This window comes from Physeter macrocephalus, chromosome 21 (assembly GCF_002837175.3).
Source record: "Physeter macrocephalus isolate SW-GA chromosome 21, ASM283717v5, whole genome shotgun sequence".
Taxonomy (NCBI): Eukaryota; Metazoa; Chordata; class Mammalia; order Artiodactyla; family Physeteridae; genus Physeter; species Physeter macrocephalus.
The window spans coordinates 106423233-106434065 of record NC_041234.1 but is presented as its reverse complement, the minus strand read 5'-3'; the positions used below and the strand labels follow the sequence as shown (position 1 = coordinate 106434065).

Genomic DNA, 10833 nt, shown 5'->3' with positions numbered 1-10833 from the left:
CGGGCTTCAGTAGTTGTGGCTCGTGGGCTCAGTAGTTGTGGCTCACGGGCTCTAGAGCGCAGGCTCAGTAGTTGTGGTGCACGGACTTAGTTGCTCCACAGGATGTGGGATCTTCCCAGACCAGGGTTCGAACCCGTGTACCGTGCATTGGCAGGTGGATTCTTAACCGCTGCACCACCAGGGAAGCCCAAGTCATGCATTTTACGTTCATGGGTACCGTACATGAGACAGCATCAGGCTGGCCAGGAAAGGTATAGAAAAAGAACCCATGAACATTCCAGTTTCCCAGCCTTTTTTTTACTCCCACAACTGGACATGTGCATGGACTTGAGCTTTGGAAATGTTCCCAGCAGTTCTTTAACATATCAGTAAATCTTTCATCTTCAGCAAGTCATGTCCAGAAAAGCTCTAAGTCATTTCAAAATGTAGGGTGACAAGAGGGAAGAGATATGGGAACATATGTATATGTATAACTGATTCACTTTGTTGTAAAGGAGAAGCTAACACACTATTGTAAAACAGTTATACTCCAATAAAGATGTTAAAAAAAAAATGTAGGGTGCTTCTCCCCTGATCCATACCCACATCCTATTCATGCTGAGAAAAATATATCTTAGTACTAGGCAGAAGGCTCCCCTGCCCTCCCAGCCTTTCCTTCTACTCGGTGGGCAAAGCCATCATTACTCAGATGTTTCGTTTTCATGGAATACAGCCCAGGAGGAAGGAAGAAGTCCTGGGATCTGTTTTCTTCCCTCCTCATCGCCATCTGCTGGTAGATTGTTGCATTTCAGATGTGTATGCAGAGTCTAATTAAATAAGTAGTGCCAGCCTACTTACTGCTGGCCACAAGGTGCCAAGGCTCTGCAGAGGAATCCATTCCTGCAGTCCTGGGCCAGGACACACCACAAGCACCATGAAACCCTACTCCTTGTTTTACCCAGGCCAGGGTGGCCGAGGACAAGGGCTACATCAAGCATTCCCAGCCCCAGTGAGAGTGGTTTTGGGATCAGGAATCAAGAAACTAAGGCTTGGGGGCTTCCCTGGTGGTGCAGTGGCTGAGAGTCCGCCTGTCGATGCGGGGGACGCGGGTTCGTGCCCCGGTCCGGGAGGATCCCACATGCCGCGGAGCGGCTGGGCCCGTGAGCCATGGCCGCTGAGCCTGCGCGTCCGGAGCCTGTGCTCTGCAACGGGAGAGGCCACAGCAGCGAGAGGCCCGCGTACCACAAAAAAAAAAAAAAAAAAAAGAAACTAAGGCGGCTTGGGACTTCCCTGGCGGTCCAGTGGTTAGGACTCCGTGTTTTCACTACCGTGGCCGTGGGTTCAATCCCTGGTCAGGGAAGTAAGATCGCGCAAGCCGTGAAAAAAAAAAAAAGAAACTAAGGCTTTCTATTTAAGAATGTTCTGGTGTATCCAGATATAGAGAACAAACTAGTGGTTACCAGTGGGGAGGGGCGGGGAATTACCAGTGGGGAGGGGCAGGGAAGAGGCAAGACAGGGATAGGGGATTAAGAGGTACAAACTACTATGTATAAAATAAATAAGCAACAAGGATATATTATACAGCACAAGGAATATAGCCAATATTTTATAATAATGCTAGATGGAGTATAATCTATAAAAATATTGAATCACTATGTTGTATATCTGAAACTAATACTGTAAATCAACAATACTTAAATTTAAAAAATTAAAATTATTTTATTAGGTGTAATTTTTATAAATTTATTTATTTTATTTTATTTTTATTTTTGGCTGTGCTGGGTCTTTGTTGCTGCGTGTGGGCTTTCTCTAGTTGCAGTGAGCGGGGGCTACTCTTCGTTGTGGTGCGCGGGCTTCCCACTGCGGTGGCTTCCCTTGTTGCAGAGCACGGGCTCTAGGTGTACGGGCTTCAGTAGTTGCGGCTCGCAGGCTCTAGAGCTCAGGCTCAGTAGTTGTGGCGCACGGGCTTAGTCGCTCCGCGGCACGCGGGATCTTCCCGGACCAGGGCTCGAACCCGTGTCCCCTGAATTGGCAGGTGGATTCTTAACCACTGCGTCACCAGGGAAGCCCCTTTACCCCAGTTCTGGAGCACCTTGATGTTAGGTAAGGAAGCAAGTCATGGATTTAGATGCAAGGGCATGAGACAGGGGCTTGGTCCCAGAAGCAAAGCGTGAACTTGTCCCCTGGGACCAGAGAGGACTCTGCCATAGGGTGCAGTTGACAAGAATAGTGCAGAAATGGCCGAGCTGAAAGTCAGGCAACCTGGCTGCTAACCTTGGCTCTCCCACCCACTAGCTGTGTGGCTTTGTGCACATTGGTGTGAGCCTTCCTTAGTTCATTTGTAAAACACAGTTCACTTCTGTCAGCCTCTCCAGCCTCAAACTACCACGGAGCTGTGCTTCTCAAACGCTAACGTGCACTGGAATCACTGTTGGTCTGGGGTGGAGGCCTCAGAGTCACAAGCCTCCACGTGATGCTCATGCTGCTGGTCCCTGACCCACACTTTGAGTAGCAAGTAAGCATAGACTACAGAAGTGGCTCAAGGGCTCTCACTGCTGGTGTGGATGGAAGGCCAGAGGCAGGACTCTAGTCACACCGCACACCCCAGCTTCAGCCAGAGCACCTCACCTTTGATTTGTTTTACATATTAGGCTTCCACCTAAGATTTTATTTGAAAAATAAAAGGAGTCATTTTGTTTATTTTTTTAAGAGCTTGACAACCATTGAATTGCAGCCCTTTGGGGGGATAGGATAATTTAACCTATTTTTATTATGGAAGATTTCAAACATACAACAAATTCAAAAGACAAGTCTAACAAACTCTCAAGTACCGCAATTTGTCAATCTCGTTTCATATCCAACGGATAGGAACTTAAAAAACCAGGGCACAGGGCAGCTCTTGTGTCTGGCCTTGGGCTCTGTTGAAGAGACTTCTACAGCGGCTGACTGGGATATTCATTCATGCTTTAATGGGACTGAGTTTGGACAAGATTAACTGCAACTTCTGAAGGACTGATTTCCAGAATTAAACAGCCACCACATAGAGCAAAATGGCAAAGACTAAGGCCACCAAGAAATGTCCTCAATTCGCCACCTCCAATGTGTTTGCCATATTTGACCAACGACAGATTCAAGAGTTCAAAGAGGCCTCCAATGTAATTGATCAGAACAGAGATGGTTTCATGAAGGAAAATTTGTGTGATGCGCTTGTTTCTCCAGGGAAGAATCCAGCTGATGCATACCTCAATGCCATGATGAATGAGGTCCCAGGGCCCATAAATTTCACCTTGCTCCTCCCGGTGTTTGGTGAGAAGTTAAATGGTGCAGATCCAGAAGATGTCATCAGAAATGCTCTTGCTTGCTTTGATAAAGAAGCAGTAGGCACCATTCAGGAGGATTATCCAAGAGAGATCTGATGACAATGGGAGATCAGTTGGTAGATGAGGAAGTGGATGAGCTGTAAAGAGACAATTGACAAAAAGGGAAACTTTCATTTAACTGAGTTCACGTGCATTCTTAAACTTGGAGCAAAAGGCAAAGAAGACATTGAAAGAACTTTAGCTAAACACTTCCAACTACTGGGACTTCCCTGGTGGTCCAGTGGGTAAGACTCCGTGCTCCCAAAGCAGGGAGTCCGGGTTCGATCCCTGGTCGGGGAACTAGATCCCGCATGTCGCAACTAAGAAGCCCGCATGCCGCAACTAAGATCCTGCATGCCACAACGAAGACCCGGAGCAGCCTAAGTAAATAAATAGTTTTAAAAAATTAAAAAACAAAAAAACAAAAAACTTCCAGGGACTTCCCTTGCAGTCCAGGGGTTCAGACTTTGCCTTCCAATGCAGGGGGTACATGTTTGATCCCTGGTTAGGGAGCTAAGATCCTACATGCCTTGGGACCACAAAACCAAAAAAACATAAAACAGAAGCAATGTTGTAACAAATTCCATAAAAGACTTTAAAAATGGTCCACATCAAAAAAATCTTTAAAAAACCAAAAAACAACTTCTACTTACTATATCTTACTTTTTTTTTTTTTTTTTTTTTGGTACGCAGGCCTCTCACTGTTGTGGCCTCTTCCGTTGCGGAGCACAGGCTCCGGACGCGCAGGCTCAGTGGCCATGGCTCACGGGCCCAGCCGCTCCGCGGCATGTGGGATCTTCCCGGACCGGGGCACGAACCCGTGTCCCCTGCCTTGGCAGGCGGACTCTCAACCACTGCGCCACCAGGGAAGCCCACTATATCTTACTTTTAAAAAAATGTTTTTATTAGAGTATAGTTAATTTACAACGTTGTGTTAGTTTCTGGTGTACAGCAAAGTGATTCAGTTATACATATATTTATTCTTTTTCATAACACTTTATTACAAGATATTGAATATAGTTCCCTGTGCTGTACAGTAGGATCTTGTGGTTTATCTATTTTATATATAGTAGTTTGTCTTACTCTTTTTTTAATTGAAGTATAGTTGATATACAATATTATATGTTACAGGTGTACGATATAGTGATTTACAAGTTTTAAAGGTTATACTCCATTTACTGTTATAAAATATTTGCTATATTCCCTGCATTGTTACATATATCCTTGTAGCTTATTTTATGTGTCTTACTCTTTCTTATTTCCCAGACACTTAACCCCACCCTCATAGAACCTGTTGAATGCAACTTAGTTTCACAGCTCCCTCCCACCCCACTTTTTTTGATATATTTATTCCAGACGTTTCTGCCACTTAGCATTTGTATAATCAGCCTGGAAATGGGGATGAGGTTATAAATTGTATTGAAAAAGAGATTGTGAATAAAAATTGACATGTGAACCTCCAGGAAAATATATCCATATCTCTGGTTTTGCTAGATTTTTATAGTTTTGCATAATTAAAATGATATTTTGAAATAAAGATTATTCTGACTGAGATGGAATATAATGGCAAGTTAAACGAATGAGTGAGTGGTGGTTTGGGGATAGTTCTTTTTTCAGTTTTCAATGTCATATAATTCAGGTTTCATGGTAAACTTGATTTTTCTCATATGTGGGACAGTGTCCTTCAAAACTCTTAAGTACACTGTAACATTATTATGCAGTAAAAACTAGTTACGTGTTTGGTTTTTTATGCTTCTGATAAGTTAAGATGTTTAAACTACTGAATGACACATGTAGAATGTATCTGGGAGAAGTTAAACATTTTATTGATCTAAGATTCTAAGATGAGGCAAAATTCCATAGAATCGTTATGACTGAGCATTTACTGTGTCTGAGGCATTGCACATATACGATTTTCACCGAATCTTCCCAACATGAGAGTTGGAATTCCAACCTAGGGCACGTCACCCCAGAGCTTACAGTGCTGGAACCACTAGGTTGTCTCTATGAAAACCCGCAAATGCCTAAAAGAATCAAGACATTTCCATTACATTATAACATAATTCTGTAGTCACTGTCGAAATTTAAAATAATTGGGGTAATTGATTATGTGAATAGAATTTCAGAAAATTCTATCCCAGGTTTAATAAAACTACAGAAGACAAAGATGATAAGCAATACTATTGTCTGTTTGAAGTATTGGAATTTTGTCTCCTTAAAATCAATGCATTTACATATTGTTTAATATTTGTGCTTTATAGCTGGGTGCAGTAGGCAGATCTCTGTTGACTTGCTATCACTTTAAAGAATTTTTTTTCTTGGCTTCCTTTCCCCACAGACATAGAAAACAAACTTATGGCTACCAAAGGGGAAAGGAGTGGGGGCGCGGAGTGAATTAGGACTTTGGGATTAACAAACTACTATACATAAAATAGATAAGCCACAAGGATTTACTGTATAACACAGGTAACAATATTCAATACCTGGTAATAACCTATAATGGAAAAGAATCTGCAAAAAAAAAAAAAAACCCTGAATCACTATGTTGTACACTTGAAACTAACACAATATTGGAAATCAACTCTACTTCAATAAAAAAGAAATGAGGGAGCAGTTCGACTCTGGTGGCCTAGTACAGAGCTTTGCAGTTCATAAGAGCTTTCACATTTATTATCTAATCCTCACAGTCCACAGGGTAAGTAGAGTGGAAGTCAAGTTGAAGTTTCGAAAAGTCAAGGCACTTATCTAAGGTTTCTCAAGTACAAGAGTTCACATCCGGCTCCCTTTCCCACTTACAAGCGTAAAGTCACCGTGAAGTGTCACAAAACCAGGTGGAAAATCACTGTATGTTTAGGGAAAGGGGAAAAGGTGGTGGGATTATCTTGATCATCATTAAACCACTGTTTCTCAGGCACCGTTTAAGTGTTGGGGACAGCTGGGGGGCAGGACAGACAAGGACGCTGCCCTCCTGGAATTCACTCTCTCTAGTGAGAGCCAGATGATCAATTACTCATCTCAAATAAGTCCTGTGCGACAAAGAACTGAGCAAGCGAAGCAGAGGGTAGTCAGGAAGGGCCTCTTTGAGATGTCACGTTAAGCTGAGGTCTGAATGACAAGAAGGAGGTCCCATGAGATGATCGGGGTTCAAAAAGGACACCTCCTCCCAAGGCACTTGCGGCAGGAGCATTGCGGGAGCACGAGAGAACACAAGGATGGTGTTTGCTGCATAGTTTAAGTGTGGAATCCTAGGGCTTTAGGCAGGGAAGAAACGTGATTCATGTTTTAAAAAACTCAACCTTGATGCTGTGTAGAGGGGCAAAAGGATTTCAGGTAGGAGGAGGCTGTCGCCATCATCCAGGCAAGACATGAGGACAGCTTGGACCCGGAAAATGATTGAGGATGTGGCTATAAAATGCCTCTCCTTGTCTAACCTACTTCCTCCCCTCCAACTACCATCTTTCTGGCATAATTTTAATACATTTATTCTATTGCTCTGCTTGAAGCCAGACTTAAAAGATTGGGGCGGGGGAAGCTTTCAAGATTAAAAAAAAACTTGGCTGTTCCTTGAATGCCTTATGTTTATTTGACACAGGCTGCTCTGTTTCATCTATATTGTCTATAAAGAGCGTTGTAGAATCCAGTACTATGAGGTGCCTAGGCCAGAACCTTGTTCCTCTTCAGGGTCCAATAAATATTATTATTTTTTTAACATCTTTATTGGAGTATAATTGCTTTACAATGGTGTGTTAGTTTCTGCTGTATAACAAAGTGAATCAGCTATACGTATACATATGTCCCCATATCTCCTCCCTATTGCGTCTCCCTCCCTCCCTCCCTATCCCACATCTCTAGGTGGTCACAATACTATTAGCGATGACGATGAAACCAAACCAGACTTTTTGTTAAACCTGTTTGGTTGATTTGTTTGTTTGTTGCCTTCTGTTTTAAAGCAACAACAAGGGAACCTGAAGACTATATTTGGTTTCTGAAATGCTGGGGTTCAAAATTCTTCGCACTACCAACAAGCTCCAGAGCCTCACTGGCTGGACTGAATGGACAAGTGGGCAATAAGTGGGCCCGGTTCGGAGCGACCTCGGGAAGCAGGGACAGGGAACTGCACAAAGCACTACAAGGCCGGCTTCTCCCTGACAAGGTGAAGTCACAGGAAGGACGGAGTGGGGACAGGAATGTGGCCAGGCTCTTGTCCTGCAGTTGTCCTCCCAGAGGCACTGGCGAGGAGAGACAGCCCTAAGAGGCGGCGGGAGGTTAAAGGTTCCGGCGAACTAGGCCTCTGGACGTTTCCAGCAGAGCCAGGTGAGGCACAGTAGTCTAGAGTTCCATAAGGTTTCCAGAGGGAAAAAAATGTGGCTGACTTTGCAGTTTTAAGACCTCTGTGGCATAAGAGGCTGAGCAAACGCATACGCTCCTTGGAAGACACAGGTGATGGACAACGCCTAGATGGGGATTGGTGTAGGCAGAGGGCAGAACCGAGTGAGGGCAGGAACCTAGCGGAGCTCTCAGCCTTCAGTTGTCCTCCCAGAGGCACTGGCGAAGAGGTTAAAGGTTCCGGCGAACTAGGCCTCTGGACGTTTCCAGCAGAGCTGGGAGCCAGCAGAGGCAGGCTGTGAGCTTCAGGCAGGCTCACCGCGGATTTCAGCGGTAGTACCGCCATCAAAGTCACAGGGTGGCTTTGTCTTTTCCAAATCCGGGGAAATGTTGATGGATAGAATCGCCTGCGTTTCCTGTTTTCTTTCTCTCCCTTTGGAGCTCGGCTGCCCCCTCTGTGTAGCTGAGGGCGAGCAGAGGAGAACTGGGGGAACGAGGCGCCGACCGGGCGGAAGGGGACCTTTGATTCCGGGCGGTGCGCGGCGGCGCCGCCGCCCCTGCGGCCGGGTTCCCACGGCAGCCGCCACCCACCCAGCCCTGCCCACGAGCCAGGCCCTCCCCACGCTCGCGGCCGCCTAGGACCCCGCGGCAGCCCGCCAGCTGGCTGCTGCCCACGCCACTTGGACCGGTCACGGCGCTGCGGCTCAGAGAGGCCAGGGCCATCCCGCCGCCCTGATTAAGCGGTAGAGCTGCTGTGTCCAGCGACAGTTTGCGCCCTGGACCCTGACGCAGTGCTGCCTTTTGACGTCCCGAGACTGAGCAGCTCGTCCGACCAGCTCCGAATCAGGCTGATCACTAATAAAGGCGAGTCCTCGTGTACGAACCGCTCCCACGTGTCAGCCACCGTGCCCAGTGTTCACTGACTGATGGGCGTTAGTTCACCGATTCCTCAGAGAACCTGGGAATTACTCATCATCTCGCAGACGAAGGAAGCGAAGCGCAGAGAGCCTGAGGGACCTGGCCGAAGTGACTCCGCTCGTAACCTGAAGACGCCGGGCTCGCGCCCAGCTGGTTTCCCCCTCCCAAGCCTGCCCCAACCGCCGTGCGCCTGGTTTAAAGATGGGACCGCCCATCTCCAGTACTGCTGGTGTTCTGAAAAGTCCCTGGTGACTTGCTGGGATGCCCTGCCCGCCGGATGCATCTGCAAGTCTTGTTGTAGCGTGCATGGAAATCGGAAGCACGTAATCAGTTCCTAGGTTCTTATTTGCCCAAGATCTTGCACCTCGTATAACTCGGAAACCTATATATCTCGTCCTCATGGTTTTGTTCATTTACAGAAAGTGAATTCTGCCAAAGCTGGGTGAAAGCTCCGCGCTCCAGCCCGAGGCTGGCCGGCGCTAGTGGAGCAGCGCCATCTCCTGGTGGGTTCCGTGAACTACATCAGAAACCGCTGGAGGGTGTTGTGCTACCAAGGCCCTCAGACACAGGCACAGCACCCGTGCACAGCCAGTTTTGATAAGGGGGAGAGAAGAAAGAGGAGAGAGGTTTAGGGGCACAGGAAGGGAGTGGAGGGAGTGGGTATCAATGTGAGGTTGTAGAGCCTCTGCTTTAGCCATTCCGCTATGATCCCCAGGGTGATAGAATCTAACTTTTTATTAAAATTGGCATCGGGGAAAGGGCACCCAGCAGTGCAATACTGAACGGCAGTAATTCGCAGGTGGCATGTATTATGGTTTTATCTCATATGTATGTCATGATATCGAGTTAATTTTTGTATATGATGTGAGTTAAGAGTCAAGTTTTGCACGCGGCAGCGAAGATCCCACGTGCTGCAACTAAGACCCAGCGCAGCAAAATAAATACATAAATAAATTTTAAAAAAATTTTAAGTCAAGTTTGGTTTTAAAGATGTGCTTTTCCAATGTTTCCAGAACTTTGTTGAAAATATTATCTTTTCTCCATTGTATTGCCTTGGCACCTCTGTCAAAAGTCAATTGTCCATATAGTTGTGAGTATATTCTGAACTCTCTGTTCTGTTCCATTGATCTCTAAATCTATCTTAATGCCAATACCACACTGCCTGGATTATTGTTGTTCTATACTAAGTCCTGAAATGTGGTGTAAACCCTGCATCTTTGTTCTTTTTCAAAAATTTTTGGCTGTCCTTAGCCTTTTGCATTTCTACAGAAATGTTGGAATCACTTTGTCAATTTCTTTTTAAAGTCCTACTGTGATTTTACTGGGAATGCATTGAATCTATAGATCAGTTTGGTAGAGCTGACATCCAGCAACACTGAGTTTTCAAATCTGTGAGCATGGTATATCACTCCATTTATTTATGTATGTATTATTTAATTTCTTCTGCAGTTTTCAGTGTACAGGTCTTGCAGAACTTTTGTCAAATTTATCCCTAAGTACTTAATATTTCTGCAAAGAAGACATATAAATGGCCACCGAGCAAATGAACAGATGCTCCACATCATTAGCCCTAGGGAAATGCAAATGAGAATTACAATGAGATACTACTTCACACATACTAGGATAGCCATAAATTAAAAAAAGAAAAATAACAACTGTTAGAGAGCATGTGGAACCATCATACATTACTGAGTGAGACTGTAAATGGTGCAGCCTCTATGTAAAACAGTTTGGTGGTTTCTCAATGTTAAACATAGAACTACCAAGTGATCCAGCAATTCCACTCCTAGATGTGGACCCCAAAAATTGAAATCAGGTGTTCAAACAAACTTGTACTTGAATGTCCATAGTAGGAGTATTCACAATGGCCAAAAGGTGGAAGCAACACAAATGTCCATCAACATATGAATGGATAAATAAAATGTCATATATCCATAAAATGGAATATTATTCAGCCATAAAAAGGAAAAAGGTACTGATAATACAATAATGTGAATGAACTGCCAAAATATTATCCTAAGTTAAAGAAGCCAGATATAAAAGGTCACATATCGTATGATTCCATTTTTTTGAAATATCCATGAAAAGCATATAGAGACAGAAAGCATATTTGTGTTTGCCGAGGGCTGGGGTAGGGAGGGAATGGAGACTGACCACTTAATGGGCATGGTGTTCTCATTTGGGGTGATGAAAATGTTCTAGAACTAGATAATGGTGATGGTTACACAACATTGTGAATGTACTTCATGCC

General features: G+C 44.9%; 1 pseudogene; it reads left to right on the top strand.

Moving 5' to 3' along the window:
• The first annotated feature begins 2129 nt into the window (after nt 1–2129).
• Nucleotides 2130–3442, top strand: LOC102975106 (myosin regulatory light chain 12B-like; annotated as a pseudogene).
• Nucleotides 3443–10833: the final 7391 nt, after the last annotated feature.